This window comes from Nyctereutes procyonoides, unplaced genomic scaffold (genome assembly GCF_905146905.1).
Source record: "Nyctereutes procyonoides isolate TBG_1078 unplaced genomic scaffold, NYPRO_anot_genome, whole genome shotgun sequence".
In the NCBI taxonomy this organism is placed as follows: Eukaryota; Metazoa; Chordata; class Mammalia; order Carnivora; family Canidae; genus Nyctereutes; species Nyctereutes procyonoides.
The window spans coordinates 33503959-33523648 of NW_026575134.1; the positions used below are offsets into that span (position 1 = coordinate 33503959).

Sequence of the window (19690 nt, forward strand, 5' to 3'; positions counted from 1 at the left end):
AGTCGCATGGTCTGCTGACTGAACCAACCAGGCGTCTCACAGATTTTTTTTGTGTGATGATAACTTTTAAGATCTACTTATCAATTTTCAAATGCACAACACAGTAGCATTAACTCTAGTCACCATGCTGTACATTACAGCCCCAGGACTTATTCATTTTATAACAAGAGTTTGTGCCTTTGACCACTTTCGCCCGTTTTGCCCACCCCCCCCATCCCTGCCTCTGGCGACCACCGATCTGTTCTTGTATCTATGAACTTGGGTTTGTTTGTTCTTAGACTCCACATGTAAGTGAGATCAGACAGTATTTGTCTTTCTCTTTCTGACGTACTGTAGTTAGAATGATGCCTTCAAGATCCATCCGTGTTGTCACAAATGGCAAGATTTCCTCCTTTTTTATAGCCAAATAATATCCCATTATATATATATATAATATATAATATATATAAATATATAATATTAATATATATAAATAACAACTCAGGGCGCCTGGGTGGCACAGTTGGTTAAGCACCTTACCTTGATTTTGACTCAGGTTATGATCTCAGGGTCATGAGATTGAGCCTCACTTGGGGCTCTGCACCCAGCAGGGAGTCTACTTGAGATCTTCTCTCTCCCTCTGACCCTACGCTGCTTGCTTGCTCTCTCTCTCTAAAAAAAAATAATAATTAAAAAAAAAAAAGAAAACATCTCTATCCATCCATCCCTCGATGGACACTTGGGCTGCTTCCATATCTTGGCTATTGTGAACAATGCTGCAACGAACATAGGGGTACATTTATTTTCAACTTATTGTTTCTATTTCCTTTGGGTAAATACGAGTGGAATTGCTATCTTTAGCGTTTTGAAGAACCCCCATACTGTTTTCCATAGTGGCTGCACCAATTTACATCCTGATGTTTTAACACCCCATTGGACTTGGAGCTCCGGGCACCATAGTCAGTCCAGGTCCCTGGGCCACCTTCCCCCGTCAGACCACTTTTACCCTGAGATTCAGGGATGTCCTCACCCTGGGAAATGTTGCCTCCTGACTGTAGCCTGAGAGCCACCGGGAATCCGTGTGGGGCGAGGTCATTCTCCAAAGGCCTTCTCTGCGCCCTGCAACACGGTTTATTATAAGGATCTGAGGTTCCTAAAATCCTAGCGCCCTGGGATGATCTAGAGGTCACACTGTATTAACTTTTTCTAATTCCTTCTTCTCTTGAGCCACCTCACAGAGTGCTTTGTCATCTGTGGGTCCTTGTTCCAGGCTGCAAGGGGTCCTGCTCAATCCCAAATCATCCGTTCCCCACCAGGGGCCTGGGGTAGCCTGAATAGCCATGACTTTTGTTTAGCAGGGGAATGAAAATCATTTTTATCTCCACGAAATGTCAAGCCGGGCAGAATGTGTGTGGCTCTGGCTGGCCTCCTGGGCACCCCCACCCCCCCAGGTCTCCGTGCCCCCCCCACCCCCCAGCATGACTCTGCAGCGTGAGGGCCATCCGTCACTGGAACAAACAAGGCACGAGGCCCTCGGCAGCGCTGCTCCGGCCTTATCGGAGCGGGAGGCCTAGCTGGATTCTATTAATTGCCCAATGCTGTTGGGTTTGGCAGATACAGGAAACAGTTTACATGGCTACACGGTGCCCCGGCTCACAGTCTCTCTGAAATGGTATTATTGTAGCGGGATAATTGTGATTAGGGACAGTTCCCCGAGGAAGACCAGGCCTTTGATGATTGAGTCACTTCCTCCCCACTCGGCTTCACTGTGATAGTGCAGCTCGGCCCACAGACACACACCCTTTGCTGGCCAGGGCGGTCCCTGGGTCCAGGGCCAGGCTCCCCGGGTGGGCAGGAGGGCCTGGGAGCCTCCCCAGAGCCAGGATCACCTGAGACAGCATCAGAGCAGCCCCAGATCACCCCTCCCCTCCCCCCATTTCCTCTTGAGGTAACCAGGCAGGTGCCCTCCCTAATGATCCCCATGGAAAATGCCTCCCTGCCTTCTGCACCAGCACGAGCTTCCAAACCGGGGACACCGGGCTCTGCGTTTCCTGGCTGTGTGGCCTTGGGAAGTCCCCTTTGTGAGCCTCAGTTTCCCCACTTGTAGAGCCGTGATAAGACAATCGACCCCAAATGATGGCCGTGAGGGAGGGTTGAGTGAGATCGCTTTAAAGCTTATAAGCACGTAATAAGTAGGAGCCAGTATAATTATTATTACTGCGGTGGTGGTGGCTGTCGGTGCGGGCACACACCCTCCCCCTTCCAAGCCTCCCCCAGCCAAGGGCCAGGTCAAGTTGCCCTCACTGGGTGGAAACAGCGTCTCATGGGGTGAAGGCTGGGGAGGCAGGAGGCCGGGAGAGGCGAAGGCCTGGGGTAGGGTGGACCGGAGTCCCAGCTTCCTGAGAGGCCGGTTCTGGACCCAGAGCTCCAGGAGGAGCACCCTTGCTCACCCTGCGCTTGGCAATACCCCGCACTGCCGTCCTAGGCCACTCACTCTGCCAAGGGTTTTTTTTTTTTTTTTTTTTTAAATCCAGAATGGCCCCATGTGAGCTGTCCTGAATCATGCTTATCTCAGCCCCTGCCAGGCTTCTGTCTGAAAAACACCCCTCCGTGCTCATGGGTAGGAACAGCGTTTGCCCGAGAACAAGGGACTCCACCCTATTACTGGAACCCACAGCAGGTCCTGCAACTGCCTTCAGATGTGAGGGGGGTGGGGAGGTGGAGCTAGGGTGCTCCTCTCGAGGAGGATAGAACAACAGCTGCTAGGCTGACAGCCTGGGTGGGTTGAGAGGCAGGTGCCTTGGGTTCACACCCACCACTTACTTGTGTGCTCTTAGGAAAGTCACTTTTCCTCCCAGGGCCTCACTTTCCTCATCTGGTAAATAGGGATAAGAATATCTCTCAGCCCTACAGATTCTGTGGTCAGGGTGAAATTAGGCATGTATGCAAAACACTTAGTATGGGCCCAAACCCTAGAAAATACTTAATATTTTCCTTCTTTCTTTCAAAAGATTTTATTTATTTATTTGAGGGAGACAGACAGAGATAGCGAGACAGAGCACCAAGGGGGAGGAGAGGAAGAAGCAGGCTCCCCACTGAGCAGGGAGCCCAACAACGGGGGACTCGAGCCCAGGGCCCCGAGATCATGACCTGAGCCAAAGGCAGATGCTTAACCGACTGAGCCACCCAGGCGCCCCAATACTTAATATTTTCCATGAAGTCAAAGGAGTTTAAAGTTAAATAGGGCAAGGAGAGCACTGAGTACCACCAGCAGGCCCTGGGCTCCAGAAAGGGCAGGGCTCCCGCAGCCTAATGTGCTTTAGGAACTGCTGACGGAACTCGGAGTCCGCAGACATTGGCAATATCCAGCAAAGCTCTTAAGAGCCAAGCCCCTGTTTATTGTGTTTACTACTATACACTCAATACCAGCGTGTTCATTTCCTGTGGCTGCTGTAACAAATGACCACAAACTTAATGGCTTATAACACCACCAATTTATTATCTTCCCATTCTGGAACTCAGAAGCCTGCAATGGGTCTCAAGGGTCTAAAATCAATGTTAAAGGGCTGCACTCCTCCTGCAGGCTCTGGGAGAGAACCTAGAGGCCCCCGGAAGCCCTTGGCACGTGGTCCTCTTCCCCTGCCTTCAAAGCCAGCGGGGTTGCATCTTCAAATTTGACCCTGACTCTCATTTAGAAAGGATCACACTGGGCCCAGCTGGATAATCCAGGATCCTCTCCCCATTTCAAAGTCAGCTGATTAGCAATCTTAATTCAAACTGTAAACTTAATCCCTGCCCTCACTATACCATCATAGATCCATGGGTACGGGGATATGCCCTAGTTATCTCACTTAAAAATGGGAATAGTCTCAGTACCTGTGTTGAGGCACCTGGATGGCTCAGTCAGTTAAGGGTCTGACTCTTAATCTCAGCTCAGGTCATGATCTCAGGGTCATGAGATCGAGCCCTGCATTGGGCCTACGCCCAAGGGGTACAGGAGCCTACTTAAAAGAACAAACAGTACCTGTGTCATAGGATCTTTGGGAGAAAGATCTTTCTCTTGGTCTTAAAAGCACAAGCAAGGAGTGAGGGATAGTCCAGATGATACTGGAAAGATAGTGAAAACAACTAATGATCTCTGGTAGGAGTGCTTATTAAGGGGTGGAAGTTTCAGTTTTCATATTCTCCCAAGGTATGAAAAAAGACAGTTTTTACCGATGGCTGTTGGGTAACAATTTGTCTTCATGCAGGTTTCCTCAGGATCCACTGATGTAAACAGACCCAGGGCCACCAGGTTTGACCAGAGCAGCTTGGACTTGCCCTGAGTTGATCCAATCAACTGGCTCCTCACAGGCCCCTGGCCCCCCATGAAGGGTCGGGGAGCCAGGAAAGCCAGCAGCTCCAGACCCAGTTTGGTATAGGGGGTGGGGAGCAGATTCCCTGGGGGAAGATCCCCTTTCCCTTTGGCCACTGGAATCCTTTACCAAACAGATCTGGGGACCTCATTCTGGTCGCTGGGAGTCCCAAGTACCCATTCTTCCTTAAACTCAGGGCTAATGGTAGATCAGTGAGCAAACGTCTCCGTTTTCATGGAGGGCTAAAACTGGATTTGTTTAAAGCATTTTCTCTTTGGAGGTACTGTAATTGGGCTCCGATCAGACAGGAAGTCCTATTGCTCGAAAGGAGCCAGTGTTATCAAGAGAAAACACATCAGCGCCTGTCCTCCCGGGAAGGGAACTGTGAGTAATCAACCCGGCTCCTCTCCAGCTGGCCGCGGGGCCTTTGTTCAGATGGAGGACAGGTCAGGGAAAGTCTGAGCGGGCAGTGCTTCTAAGGGGTGTGTGCGATTCCAGGCCTTTCTCTTCCTATTTGCCTCTCCAGGGCACAGGTCTTCCCCAGGGAAGGGGGCTCATGTGGGTCGAGCGTGCTGAAGCCGTCAGACAAATCTGATTACATAGCGCTCCGGCTTGAAACCCATCAAGGGCACCAGCCGTTGCCCTCAGGACCAGGTCCAGTGCTTTAATATGGTTTACAGGGCTCTTCATCACCCGGCCTGGCCGGCCCACCTCTCCCTCCTGCTCCGTCTGTCGGACCGGCACTCTTCTTTCTGGTCCTTTCGGTGACTGGCATGTACTCTCTGCAGGCCAGGAGCACCGTCTCTACACATCACGGTGCGTTGCCCATGAGCTCAGGAAGCCAGATGCTCGGGCACCAGAGGGAAGCCCCGTCGAAGGCATGAAATGAACGAGACAGTCCCTGACTGTGACAAATGTCCCATGTGGACACCATAACCTAGTCACCAATCTTAGTGTGGCTCTTACATGTTCTTGCCCTTGTCTGAATGCTCCTTGGGCACGGGAGAGATTTCTGAGAACTTAGTGTCTTTTCACTGGAGGATGACACTGAGGACAAGAATGACAATACTGACAGCAGGTGACACCGCTAATAAGTGTCATTTATCGAGCATGTACTATGTGCCACGCCGTGCTAAAACTTTATGTGCCCTGTCTTGTTTAATTCTCACAATGACCCTAAGAGATAGGTGTGATTTCCCTCCTTGTCGTAGATAAGAGTGGCAGGGCTTACCGAAGTGGTCATTTGCTCAGGGTAACGCAGCCAGGAAGGCGGGGAATGGAAACTCAGATCAAGGTTTTTCTGAGCCCGGAGCTCAAAGGCATACCGCTTCCCATGCACGGATGTGTGGACATGTGCACGGAGGGTCCAGGCGTGGGGGCATCCAGGAAGGCAGGACAGGCGTAAGCAGGGTAGGGCCTCTAGTGTTTGGCTTCACTTCAAACAAAGATGACAGCCGGGAAACTGGAGCCCCTACTTCCCTCCTCTGAAGACCAAAGCAAGGCCAAAAATAGGAAGACAGGAAGCATTTTATCCCAACGTGTCACATGAATGCAAACATCCTGCCAACTTTGCCATCGGAGAGTGCCCCGAGCAGCTGCTATGCACGGTGCCCAGCCAGACCCGCTCAGGGTGACATGGGTCTGGGGCTGCCTGCCTATCTCTAGGGTTCTTACAACACTAGACAGCAAAGCACACGGGGTGAAGGTTGCACCTCGTAGGCCTCCCACCACAGGAGGCTGCAGCTGCTTGCTCTGAAATCCACCCCTGCGTCTATTCTGAGGTCACGCTCCCCAATGGCTGCTCCCCGAGGACAGAACAGCACAGATGCTAAGGCAGGCCTGTCCCTGGGAGACACTGGACGCCTCTGACAGCCCTCTTTGGCCCGAGGACTCCCCGACAGCCTTGCTGGCCTTTCCTTAGATTTAGGGCATCTGGGATGCTTCCAGTTACACGTCCTCCTCCCTCTTCTTGATTCAGAGTCAGGCTGGCATCCTGGTCTGAGGGCACCCCCAGCCCTTCTCAGTTTCCTCCACATTTTCTCCCACAGGCATTTTCCCTCATAACATCCTAGTGTGTTCAGCCCCTCTTGGCTCCTTTTTGGAGGAGGTCTTGGAGGATCTGGATTAACTCAGAGATCGTCTAGTAATTGCCTCATTTTATAGTTGAGAAAACCAAAACTCAGAGAGGCAAAGGGATTTTTCTGAGGCCACACAGCAAACTCATGTAGAAGAGGAAATGGGCCTCTTAGCTTACAGGCCATATCCGTTTCCTTGGCCTTGTGTGTGTTTGGAATGGGAGGGCGGAGAAGTGATGACACTTGCGTGGGAAGTTCTTCAAAAGAAGGCCCCTCACACGCTCACCCGTGGCTCCCTCTAGCTTGAGAGCCCCGGAGGGAAAGATAGTAGCAGACTTACTCACCCATTTGTCCCAGACACTCCAGTCTCCAAAACTTGGGCCCATGACTCTACTGTCTGACCGGCATAATCCATGTGAGAGCACCCTTCAAATGAGAGGGGTCGTCATTGCTTGTGTAATTGGGGCAGGGAGACTGGATACACGATCACCAACGGATGTGTGTGCAGAGAGCAGATCACAAGGTAACTAGAAGAGGTGGAGATCTTTCCAGCCAGAGAAAAGGGAGCATCAGCATTTGCTGGGGGGGGGGGTCCCCCTCCCTGTTGGAGCCTAAGCTGACCCGTCAGTTAAGAGGCTTCCTACTAATTTCTTCCGCACCTGGCCCGGAGCTGGGGCTGCTTCATGGCTTCCATCATGCTAATTGCCACCGTCTCCCCAGTGACACTGAGCTCAGTTCCTGATAAGGTGCGTCCTTAATAGTCTCCCATTTCCCTGCTGACACCGGAAAATAGGCCTGACTTGGCGGTATATTACAGCACGGAGTGAGGCTGAGCTGTCACACCCAGCCTCACAGCCCGAACCATTAGTGAGCCTACAATCAATAGTGTTCAGGCAACCCTCGTTTCTCTGAAAGCATTCATTTGGCACGTTTGCTGTTTGTCAGGCACTTCCTTTCTCTAACGTCCCACGGTCCATGGCCCTGGCGTCTGAGTCTCTCCTCCTTCCACAGAGTGCTGAGCAGAATTTGCAAATTCCAGACAGCATCAGCTTGTTGTCTCCGGAACAAAGGAATGAGAAGACTGTACCAGGTTGCAATGAACGACAGTTTGGGTTATGGTTCTTTGGTTACAAGCCACAGTAATCAACTGTGTGAATGTAAGCAGAGTAGGGCCTAGCTGGTGGGAAGTTACTTCAGAACTCATCAGTGAGGCTGTGTGAGCCCCAGGAAGCAAGGTTAAGGGAAAGAGTGTCAGTGGAGTCTAGTTTGAAGCACTAGGTTTTGGCCAAAGGAGGGTGAGGCAGCTGGATGTTCTCTCCCTACCAACGGAGACTCATGACCCCAGAAGAGGATGCAATGGGTGTGGGTCAGGCAAAAATAATGGAAGCTCACCAGGTGAACAGAGGGGGTGGGGGGTGGGGGGCCATAGCCTTAAAGGACATGCTAATGTCTTGGGGTATGGGAAAAAGCCCCTCTGGCCTTCAGATCTCTCCATGAGGCCTGTGAAAGCTCCTGGCACTGGACACCTACATGTTCAGTAGGTGATAGCTAGTATCATTATTACCTGAATTATTACTTTCTAGCATCATTTTAAACACTAGGCAATGCTGGAAGCATGACCTAATTATTATATTGAAGTACATGAAGAATCCTGCTAAGTGATGTGGCCGCCTCTTTTTAAAGGATTGTTACTAAGTTTAATAGGTAATGGAAAAACCAGAGAGTTTTTAAGACTTGGGTGTACCGCAAAGGAACTACAGCCTCTGGAAAGGTCGACAGAAGATTATGGTTCTCAGCAGATATTGTTAAACAGAACAGAATTTCATCCATAGGGGAAACATTAAACCTCTCCCATCAGACAGACTGTGTCCTGTCACTGCTTGTTCACTTGCCTGGATCACCTTCTAGATAGCCAGCTCCTTGAAGAAGGAGACCAGCGCCTGGGATCTGTTTGTTGCTGTGTCCTTGAGGCCCAGCACAGGGCATGGAAAATATTGATTGAATGAATGAATGTAGTGACAAGGGGCTGATGACCTTTTGAGGTCACTGGTTGGCTAACTGCAAAGAGTTACAGCCACTGTACCACATGTACTTGTAGAACCAGAAGAAGGTCTCCAGGAGCTGATCTCATCAACTGTTCTTATCTGAAGCCTTGCAATGGGTGTTGAATGGAGGGGAGAAAGAGAATGGAAGAGCTAGCAAGGAAAGTCATGATTCAGAGGTGAGGCCTGGAGGAGAGGAAATGGAAGGCAAGGGGAGGGGGTATCAACAGGAAATTCCTATGGGGACCCAGGGGGCAGGTCTTCATTTAGTTCTGACCCGGAAACTGCTGACCAGAGGTCCCCTCCTGACTCCAGTGCTCATAGGCTGGAGGGAGGGAGGCCAACGCTATGCTCTACTTTCTACCCAAAGAGAAAGTGTTCAAGAGAATGCAGGGCACGTCAAAGGCAGTTTTTGACCAAAGGCCGTGTGTAGGCTGAGAGAAGAAATGCTACAGGAGTTCAGACACGTAGTAGACCATTGTAGCCAGAAGTGGTCAGAGAGGGCTTTGTGGGCAAGAAGCGGGGGAGGGTCCAAGTTAGCCTCACATGATGGGACAGATTCGGATACATGGAGAGAAAGGAGCAAAGGCAGGGGACAGGGTCTGAACAAAGCATAGAAGTAGAAGAGTACAGCGTGTGCTTCAGAAGAAAGACATTCCTGGCAAACTCAAGAGGGTGACTAGTCTGAGGAAGGGTGAGACGGGGAAGCTGGGATCAAGCCAAGGAGACCTCTTACTAGTAAGCTGAATTATCATTTTGGATCCATATAGAAACCTATTTTATAAATACTATGTATGAACGAAGGAACATGAAATGAACCGGATGTGAGCAGAAAGACAAGAGACTTGACTTCCGCTGTTGGAGTCCTCCTGTCCGACCCAGGGACGGCAAAAGACTTTCCACAGTCAGTCTCCCAGATGGGTGGTGCTCACCTCGATTCCTAGGGCTGGGGAGATGGAGAACTCTGGCCGGCGGGGGGGGGGGGGGGGGCGCAGGGGTGGCCGAGCTAAGACTATGCGTGTGGCGTCTGAGACAATGTCTACAGCCAGGTGAGGGTCTCCAAAGATCTCTCTTCTGTCAGCCAACGGAGGCATTCAGCCAAGGGGGGGGGGGGGGGGTAATCTGGTGAGATAAGTCAAACAGCCTATTTGCCTTGGGTGAAACTTTAGAGATGTTGAGAAGGCCCTTGCCTCCCAAGTGCTCACCCCATCCCCTAACTCAATGCCTGCAATTCCATAACCAAAAGTGCATCTCTCAGCTAGGAGTCGTGATGGCTTCCAGAGCTGTGATCAGTCCATTACACCTGAGTGTAAGTGAAGGATCTCAAAGTGGGTGTTGACCCGGAGGCTGGAGAGGGAAAGGGAGATGGAACCCGCCTACTCGGGGCGGAAGATCACTGGAGACACGGAAAGTGCTGGAGACAGAGCGCAGAGAGGAGGAACTTGCGTCGTGACAAACTGTGCCAAGGGCAAGCTCCCCGAGTTCTAGCAACTACTCCTGACACCAGCCAGCCTGTCCGGGCATTAACAACAATGTTTCATCCGCTCAGTGTGACCACGGCATCAGCCAGATGATTTACATGACTGCGCCAGGCGGCCCAGTTGGTAGTGGCTGGCGTCTCTAACACATGGGGGAGCTTGGCTAATCTTAACATTAGCCGGTTGCAGAACCTCATCAACAGCTGCCTGCTACAGAGGGTGAGTGATGCCGGTCTCAGGATCTCGAGGAGGCCCAGGGAGTTCAGGAGGATGGAAGTGTTCATTCTTATTATAAAGTCCCCTGAGAGCAGCAGGCTGTTTAAAGGATCAGTGTGTGGGCCATTTTTCTTCCGAGGAGCTTGCCTTCCAGTCTCATGCTGCATATTTCCCAGTCATAATAGTTTGGAGAAAAATATTGCTAAATGGCTGCATAAACAATTTTAATTGGCCCGGGCTCCCAAAATGTGCTATTTTTGTTCTGCGGCCAAGCTTGCTTTTTTACTAGCTAATTATGCCCAGCATTTAACTTTCGGCAAAAAAACAGGAAATAGGGCATTCATTACTCGAGTGACAACTTTTCAACAAGCCTACATTTCAACATCCATTGTGTAACTTCCTCCCCCTGGCTTACAGTTAGCTGTTCCACCAGGCCTCTGGAAACAAACAGCTCCTTGGTGGGGATGGGAAGGGCTTTGTTCAGCCTAAAGGCTACACAGGCCTCGGGAGGGACTCCGGAGCCCCGGCCTGTGCTTTGGGGTGGGTCTCCCACCTTCTCGGAGCTCCTCAAAGAAATTCCTTGACTGGGGTTTCCGTTAGGCTGAATTTGCTTCCAGATTCAAGAGCCGGACTGTGTCTGTTGTTTATGCATCACTCCCAATTCCCCTGGGGACTCAGGCCACTCTCAGAGGAACTCTCTCTTGTCCCCCTGAGGAATCACAAAGACAGACAATCTCAGTTTGTTAGACAGTAACTCCTAGAAAGTGCTCTAAAGCCATGTGTTATTGCATGAGCCATGTTAAGTTTATTTTTTTTAAAAATCTATTTATTTATTTATTTATTTTAGAGAGAAAGAGAAAGCAAGCTGCACCCAGAGGGAGAAGGAGAGAGAGAATCCACAAGCAGACTTCCTGCTGAGTGCAGAGACCAATGTGGGACTCCATCCCAGGACCCTGAGATCATGACCTGAGCCAAAACCAAGTCAACTTGACTGAGCCGCCCAGATGCCCCTAAATTTATTTTATTTAAAAAGGTTCATTACAAAGTAGGTCACATGCACAGGAAGTACGCAGAAATTATTAGTATACTGCCCAACGAATTATCATAAAATATATAACATGTGACTAGCACCCAGGTCAAGAATATATTATTACCCCATTCATGCTCTTCCCCAACCACGGCTCGTCCAACCTTCCCAAAGTTAACCACTATGCTGGCTTCCAAGACTATAGTCCTAAATGTTTAATCTTTACATAAACAGAACTACTTATGTGTGTGTGCATGAACAGGGCCATGTGCATATATTTTTATGTCTGGCTTCTTTTGTTCTACTTCGCTTTGCTGCTTGTACCTTATTCATTTCCATTACTCTATAGTAATGACTATACCACAAGCTGTCACTTTTACTATAAACGGACATTTGGGTTGTTTCCGGTCTCGCTACTATGAAAAATGCTGCCATGAACATTCCCATGTGTGTCTTTCAGTGCATATGCACACACATTTTTTTTTAAGATTTTTTAAATTTATGATAGACATAGAGAGAGAGAGAGGCAGAGACACAGGCAGAGAGAGAAGCAGGCTCCATGCAGGGAGCCCAACGTGGGACTGATCCCGGGTCTCCAGGATCACACCCGGGCCAAAGGCGGCGCTAAAGTGCTGAGCCACCTGGGCTGCCCTGCACACACATTTCTGTTGAGAGTCAACTAGGAGTGAACTGCCGGGTCATGCACAGAGCTGGCATGCATATTTGAATTTTATAGCACCAGCCAAACCGATTTCAAAGGGGTGTGTGTAAGTTGCCACCGAACCCCTTCCTCGGTAACACTTGGAATTGTCAGTATTTTTTTATTTTAGCCATGGCTAACTGTGTGGTGGTATCTTAGTATAGTTTTGATATGCCTGTGCTTGACTATTGGTGAAGATGAGCACTTTTTTGTGTTTATTCATGATTAGATTTAGAATAAGGCGGAGATTGAAGCACGAAATGATTGAAATCTGGAAAACCATGTTTTCACGGGAGAAGAGGCTGCCAAAATGTCCACCTCCTGAATCAGCAAGGATCAAGAAGGAACGATGGAATCCCTGCAGCCGACAATTGCACTAGGTAATGCGAGAGAACCCAAACAGCAGATCACCCTATATGCACTGTTAGTGCCTTGCTTTTTGCTCTCAGCAATACCTCTCCACCTCATCTTCCTACATCATTAGATATCTTACATGGCAATTTTTGATGGCCACGTTGTATTTCGCTATAAAAAGGTATAATTCATTTGGTCAGTCTCCTGTGATTTCTGGTTTTTACTATTACCAGCAATAATGTACTAAAATTCCTTGGGACTAACTCTCTGGGCACATGTGAAATTATTTGCTAATGCCAGCACACTTCAAAACTATTGTTTTTTGGAGGCAAATTGGAAAGCACATAGGGACATATAATGAATGAATGAATGAATGAATGAATGAATACAAGCACTGATCCTTCATATATTTTTTTTTCTCCTTCCATGAATCTGCCTACCACCTTTCACAGAACTCAGTGGCTTTCCTGAGGGTGAGCTGAAAGGAGTGATAGTGGCAATGGTGTCAGGGTAGATCTAGGCAGTACACCTCCTGCTTTGATTCCTTATGATGAAATTAGTAATTATCATTTATTATTTACTGAACACTTATGTCATGGTGAGCACTATGCTAAGGATTTCATAGTAGATGTTACCACTTAATCTTTATAACCTTATGATCTGGATGGCTGTTATTGTGCCCATTTTTTAGGTGAGGATACTGAGACATGGAAAGGCTAAGAACGTTGCCTGAGCTCATTTAGTAAGTGGTAGAGTAGGAATTGGAATCCAGCTGTCCCGACTCCATACTCTCAGTTCTCAACTATTATACCCCTAATTCTCTATCTGTGTACCTTGGCATTCCAGTGTACTGCAAACCTGTCCTAGGCATGTTGCTAAACTTTACATATAAAATTATTTTGCTGCCAAGTGGCAAATATGATATGGGAAACTGATTTCAGAGATGGCTCTAATTCTTCCTAATACATGCCTTTTTCAATTTGCCTTTGCAGGCTCCTACCCCAAACTCAAGAGTGAAGATATCTCTCCAACCCTTGAGCATGAGCTGATCTTGTGACTTGCCTTGGCTCATAGAATGTGGTGGAAGTGATGGTGTGCTTGTCTCAAGTCTAGGCCTCAAGAGACATTGCTGACTTTTGCTCTACCTCTTGGTCCTTGATCATGATGGGAATAAGTCTATGCTAGCCTGATGGGGAATAAGACATGGAAATCAAAGCCAGGTCAAAGCCTCAGACATGTGAGAGAGCCTGACCCAGCCAAGATCAGCCGAGCCTCCTAAGCCAACCTACTATTGAGTGTAGATGTGTGAATGATCCCTCTAAGCCCAGTGAAACCACCCAACTGACCCAGAGACTGGTGAGCAGAATGTCAATTGCTATATGGCACTGAAGTTCTGTGGTTATTTGTTTTATAGCATGGTTGTGATAACAGATAATACATACTATGGTGGTTATATCTAATGGACAGAGTATTAGCTAGTAGGTTATGATGGTGGAGAGACTCTGGTATAACTTGGCCTCAGCGCAGCAAAATGTCAAGCTGTCACCTAAGAAAGATGTCCATTTATTGAAGCACAGGAGAACTATACTCCAAGAGGAGCATATGCTCCAAGAGGATGGTCAAGACAATACCTAACTTCATGCCAACAACAGCCTTTCAGGGCTGGACCACTCAGGGATAGTGTGTTGCCATCACTCTCCACTGAGTAAAATTTAAAGTTGCATTTTGATCACAAGCTACATGTCATAGTGTTCATATATTGGTTGTGCTAGTTAAATTGGATTTCTGTCCATTGCAACTGAAAGAGTTCGGGTTCCAGGCATGGGAGCATTTGAAAAACTACAATGCCTCCCCTCCCATCTGATGCTCATGGTCTTGAGGAGTGTGGCTGAGGAAGCAAGCTGGAACCTCTAAAGCACAAAGAGCAGGCTGCTTGTTCCCTGTGTCAGCTTTCTCATCTTACAGAGAGGTCTCCTCCCAGAGCTGGCCCAGGTGTAGACCAAAGAAGACAATATTTCTCTGTAACAAATCACCTATGCCAACTCCTATCCCTGCTCCAAGGCTACCAGCCTCCTGTGTCTTCAGACTGATAACTGGAATTCCGTGGTGCCTCCTTTCTATACGCCGGCTGAACAATGTTCATACTCTTGGCCTTTTTCTTATTCCTTTATACACTTCTGTTTCAGTTATTCATTGTTGCGTACCAAACTATCCCAAACTGAATGACATAAAACAATCAGCATTTTTTTTCTTCTATTCATATGTTCCACAGGTCAGGAATTAGAGATGGCATGGTGCGATGGATTGTCACCGCTCCTGGAGAGCTGGACCTTCAGCTGGGAGGACTTGAATGGCAAGTGCTAGAGCCATCTAAAAGCTTCTTCCTTCACATAAGCCTAGTGCTTGGGCTGGGGACTATTGACACCAACACGTAGCCTGTCCAGAGTATGATAGCTTCATGGCAGTCGGGCTTTTTATGGGGTAGCGCAGTGCTCTAAGAATTAGTTGAAAGTTGCATGGCCTTTTATGGCTTATCCTCAAGACTCATATATGCCTTCACATCTCTCATACTCTATTGGTTGAGACCATCACGAGTCTGCTTAGATCCAAGGGGATGGTAGGTAGATTTCAATTCTTGATGGGACAGTTGTCAAAGAATTTGTAGCCATGTGTTAAAACTGCCATACCTTAGATTTATCTATCCACTGCGTCAATTACTAAGAGCCTTTATTTTGTGTAAGAATCTTTTGGTTACAAGGAAGAAAAAGAATTCCAGCTAGCTTAGGAAAAAAATAGATATGGGTAATTTATTTTAAGAATGTGTTGGTATCTCACAGAACACCCCAAGGATGTCACTATAGTACAACTGCATGCTCAGGGCCAGTAGGTGCTAAGGCGTTAATGAGGCAAAGTCATCCCCACTGACGTATCCCCATTCCTGGGCAGTGATGCCCTAATCCTAAAGGAAGGAACTAGAGGCCTCAGGGGGAGTCACTAAAGGGAGGGATGGAGCATTGTGGCAGGCCTGTCACACACAACAGAGAGGAGGCCAGAGTAGGGGGCTGGTTGTGTCTCCCTAGGTGGGAGTTGGAACACTGAGCATCTGGGGGGGGAGCCCTTCTATCCCTAAACACTCGGGTGTTTATTCTAGAGGGTCATCTTTCATCTTTCCTCCCTGCTTCTAACCCTCAGGCTGACTCACTACCCCCAGCCTAGCAGATTCATTCATTTGTTAATTCAACGAACATCTACCGGGTCTCTTCGGTGTGCCTGGCCCTATGGCAGTGAACAACACACTCAGGAGCCTGACGAAATGAAGAAATGCTCCGACCTGCGACCCAGGAGCCCTGATTCTGTCAATCACTCTTTAAGTAACTTTGGACATGTACTCCATCTTCCATGGGCCTCAGTTACCCTATCAGTCAAATCACAGCCTTGACCTTGAAGACCACCGAGGTCCCTTCAGAATCCCCCAGAAGAAAGATGATGCTGGCAGGGCAGGCACTCCAAAAATTTCAGTCCTCAACCTCAAGTTTATTTTCTGTCTTTTGCCTTTACTGCTGGCTGGCTTACTCCTGCTGTAATTTATTTAACTGAGCCGTGCTGAGCAGTTTGAAACTGAGTTTGCATGAATCACTGTCCATAAAATCAAGTTAAGTGGATTTCATTCCACACAGCGCACCTGTGTATATACTCGGGGAGAAGAAGCTGGATTTTCTTGGCTCTTCCAGACCACTGTTGGAATTGCTTCCTTACAGATACACCATTCACCCTGTATTTATAGTCCATTGTTATAACAGCCTCCTTCAGAGACCTGGAAGTAAAGTGTTGGATGCAATTTTCCCTTTAGATCATTTTATATAGCTGTCCGGTTTCTCTTTCTAGTAGGGAGGCTGGCATCGATTCCCTCTATTTTATCAGAGTTGGCAAATACCAGATTCAACTTCATTCAGTCATTCAACAAATATTTATTGAGTGTTACATGAAGTTATACGGAGCTATGAATGGGGATGAGGATTCAGGGGGAGTGTCATGCCGCTCAAAGACCCTAAGAACTACGTGATGTGTTAGGTAACGTCAATGTGAGAGCATGACAAGAGGCAGAAAACAGGAAATTCCATGTGTCGGTTGGAAGAAGAAATGAACAGAGGTGAGTGACCTGGGAAGGATCATGGAGAGTTTGGGGAGGATATTGAGCTTGCGTGAGGGATTCCTTTTGGACCACTCCCTATATTTCCCCACCTCCCATCCCCACTTGACAGAACCAGTGCTAGATCCTTTCAGTTCACTGTACTGTAAAAGGATGCAATCAGGGGTGGGGTGGGGAAGAGGTTTGAGCAGAGATGAGCATTTTCGGGAAGAAATGCCCAAAGGGTCTGCTCTGGTGCTTGTGAAAATACTTTTTTTTTTTTTTTGGAGCCACTGTGAGGGATTATAAAGGGATTTATTTCATATTGTAACACAGCCAAAAGCATAGGCGGACTGTGACTAAAATGGCGGTGTGAGGGACTGGCTATTTGGATCTTTGTTCTTATTTTCTACCTTACTAGAAAATGTACAATTTTTACCCTGCCATCAAATAAACATTTCACAATTTTCCTGGCCGATTTCAAAAACGCTATTCCATCTACCCTCTGGGATTCTGAGAGACATATTGAGATGTTGGGGAAGGGCATACGGGACCTCCCTCCTGCCCTGACACTATGCTGTGGACATACCATCCTTCTGAGAAAATGGAATTGCTTAAAAAGCTTGAAGCTCTCGCTGCACCTGTGTTTGTATCCAGGCCACAAGCAAAATTTGCTTTGCTTAATGGGTTCTGTTTGTTGTGCTGTCTTGGGATAAGATGTGCTCACATTTCCCCAGCAGTTATTTGGGGAGCTTGAGTGCCCAGATGGTGCTTTAGGCTGGGTGGTCTTTGCCAAGAGACCCTGGACAGCGCCACTTCTGCCCTGGAGGAGTAGTACAATGGTCCACTGAGGAGTGCTGTCCAAGCCAAATATAATGCCATATACATACTTTTTAAATTTCTAGTAGTCACATAAAAAAGTAAAAAAATAAAAGCAGGTGAGATTAACTTTAATAATATATTTATTTTATCCAATATATCTAAAGTATGATCATTTTGTCATACATTAATCTGAAAACAATTAATGAGATATTTACACTCTTTTTTTTTTAAAAAAAAGTCTGGTATGTATCTTATACTAAAGCACATCTTGATTCAGACTACCCATGTTTCAAGTGGTCAATAGCTACATATGGCTAGTGACTACCATATCGGACAGCATAGGTCTAGACTTCTCTTCTGATCTTTCTGCAGACCCCTTGAAGTCCTAGAGGGTCTTTTCTTTCAATCTTTATAAGCAATGAAGAGCCCAACCCTTTGGCTTTGAGTAGGAATGGCTCCCTATTTAACTCTCCAACTGTATAATTGTCTCCATTACTCTCAGAGATAGTCTGGAGAATTCAGGGACCTTCCATTACGGTACCTATCACTCCCCAGTCCTGTTTTATGTTTTATTCATACTTTGTGTTTCATGCTCTGGCCCTTTCTGTACTTTATCCTTTTAAAAATTACCTTTCCTGGGTGGCTTTTTTCCCTTCAGAGACTTCGTCAGGGCTCAGTGAATAATGGTGATAAGGGCTATTGGGACTCTTCTTGGGTACTTGCATGCGCCAACCCACTTCAGAATTACAGATGATACATGACCATGGCACAGGACAGCAAGAGCATTGGAGCTGGAAAGAATGTAGAGAGCTCCTAGTCTGTTGTTTTAAAACTGAAATACAGTTTGCAGAAAATAAAATTAACCGTGTTCAGTGTATAATTCTGAGATATTTGGGACATTTGCAGCCATCACCTCCATCTAGTACTAAGACATTTTCATCACTCCAGAGGAAGCCCCATCCCCGTTGAGTCTTCACTCCCGAGTCCCCCCTTCTTCTAGCTCCTGGTAACCACTGCTTTCTGCTTTCTGTTTTATGGATTTGCCTGTTCTGGATATGCCATGTAAATAGATCATGGAATACATGACCTTTTTCATCAGGCTTCTTTCACTTAGCATCATGCTTTTGAGATTTGTCCATGCTGTTGCATGTATCACTACTTCATTTCTTTTTATTGATGAATAATATTCCACTGCATGTATATATCACATTTAGCACATCCTTGCTAACCCTTATTTTCCACCATTTGTCTTTTTTTTTTTTTAAATTATAGCTTCCTAGTGGGTATGAAGTGGTATCTCATTGTGCTTTTTAAAGGGGGGTTTTAAATTAATAAGCTTACATTTTTAAATTAAATTTTTAATTTTTTAAAGCCGGTCCAGGTTCACAGCAAAATTGAGCAGAGAGTCCAGAGTATTGCCATCTACCTCCTGTCCCTATACATGCACAACCTTCCTTGCTATGATGTCCTCCACCACAGTGGCACATGCTAACAATTGATGGTCCTACACTGACACACCATAATCACTTAGAGTCCATAGTTTCCATTAGAGCTCACCCTTCAAGTTGTAGATCTTCTGGGTTTTGATGACTATACAATGACACACATCCCACCATTGTAGTATCATATAGAGTAGTTTCACTGCCCTAAAAATCCTCTGTGATCTGTTTCATTGTGGTTTTTATCTGTGTCTCCCTAGTGACATATGATGTTCAGCATTGGTCTAGTGGTTTTTCTGTAGCGCCTTGAGAAGCCCCCTGAGGGATCACCGTGGCAAGGAAGAGGAGACCCATCAGTGCCTCCACGCCCACCTCTACCACAATCACTCCAGTTGTGTCTAATGGGCATGTTTGACTTATTCAATACTCCATTTGAGCAGGGGGTTTTGAAGCTAACATAAATTTGGCAGTCATTTACCTTATCTTACATTTTCCCATCTCCATTTTACATATGACACAACTGAAATTGCAAGAAGCAAAGCTACTTGGCTAGTGCCTTGAGATTGGCAACCTCCAAAACAGTAACAGAGCCCTACTTTTCTGATTCCTGGTCCTCTTCTCTCTCAACGCTATCGCCCTGTCATCAATAACAACAATCACGGTGACTACCACATAGTAAATGCTTACCATGTGGTGGGCACTGTGGTGACACTGTCACGTAACCCTCTCAGAATAACTCTAGAAGGTTCATGCCATCATGAGGCACATAGGACACTTAGGATGGATGTCTTCACCAAGGCCTGCCAGTCTCCTCTCCAGCCTCATATCTGACCACTTTCCACTCCAGAATTCTGCTCCAGTCACACCATGTTCTTGCTATTCTGTGCGAAGACCACCATGTCCCAGCCTCAAGGCTTCTCATCACTCTGATCTCCTGTCCCTCTAACTGATAAACTCTTATAGTGGCTTAAATAAAAGAGTTATTACTCTGTCACCCAAGGGAGGTCTGGAAGTAAACAGACCTCTGACTTGGGAGGTCATCAGAGATCCAGGCTACTTTTTTCCTGCTCTATC

General features: G+C 47.2%; 1 long non-coding RNA gene across 1 annotated transcript; it reads left to right on the forward strand.

The window, feature by feature from the left end:
• Positions 1 to 9855: 9855 nt before the first annotated feature.
• LOC129494268 (uncharacterized) lies at positions 9856 to 14575 on the forward strand. The gene is made up of 5 exons (XR_008661318.1): positions 9856 to 10148; positions 10993 to 11190; positions 12102 to 12252; positions 13219 to 13582; positions 14499 to 14575. It is a non-coding gene; the product is annotated as an uncharacterized LOC129494268 (long non-coding RNA).
• Positions 14576 to 19690: the final 5115 nt, after the last annotated feature.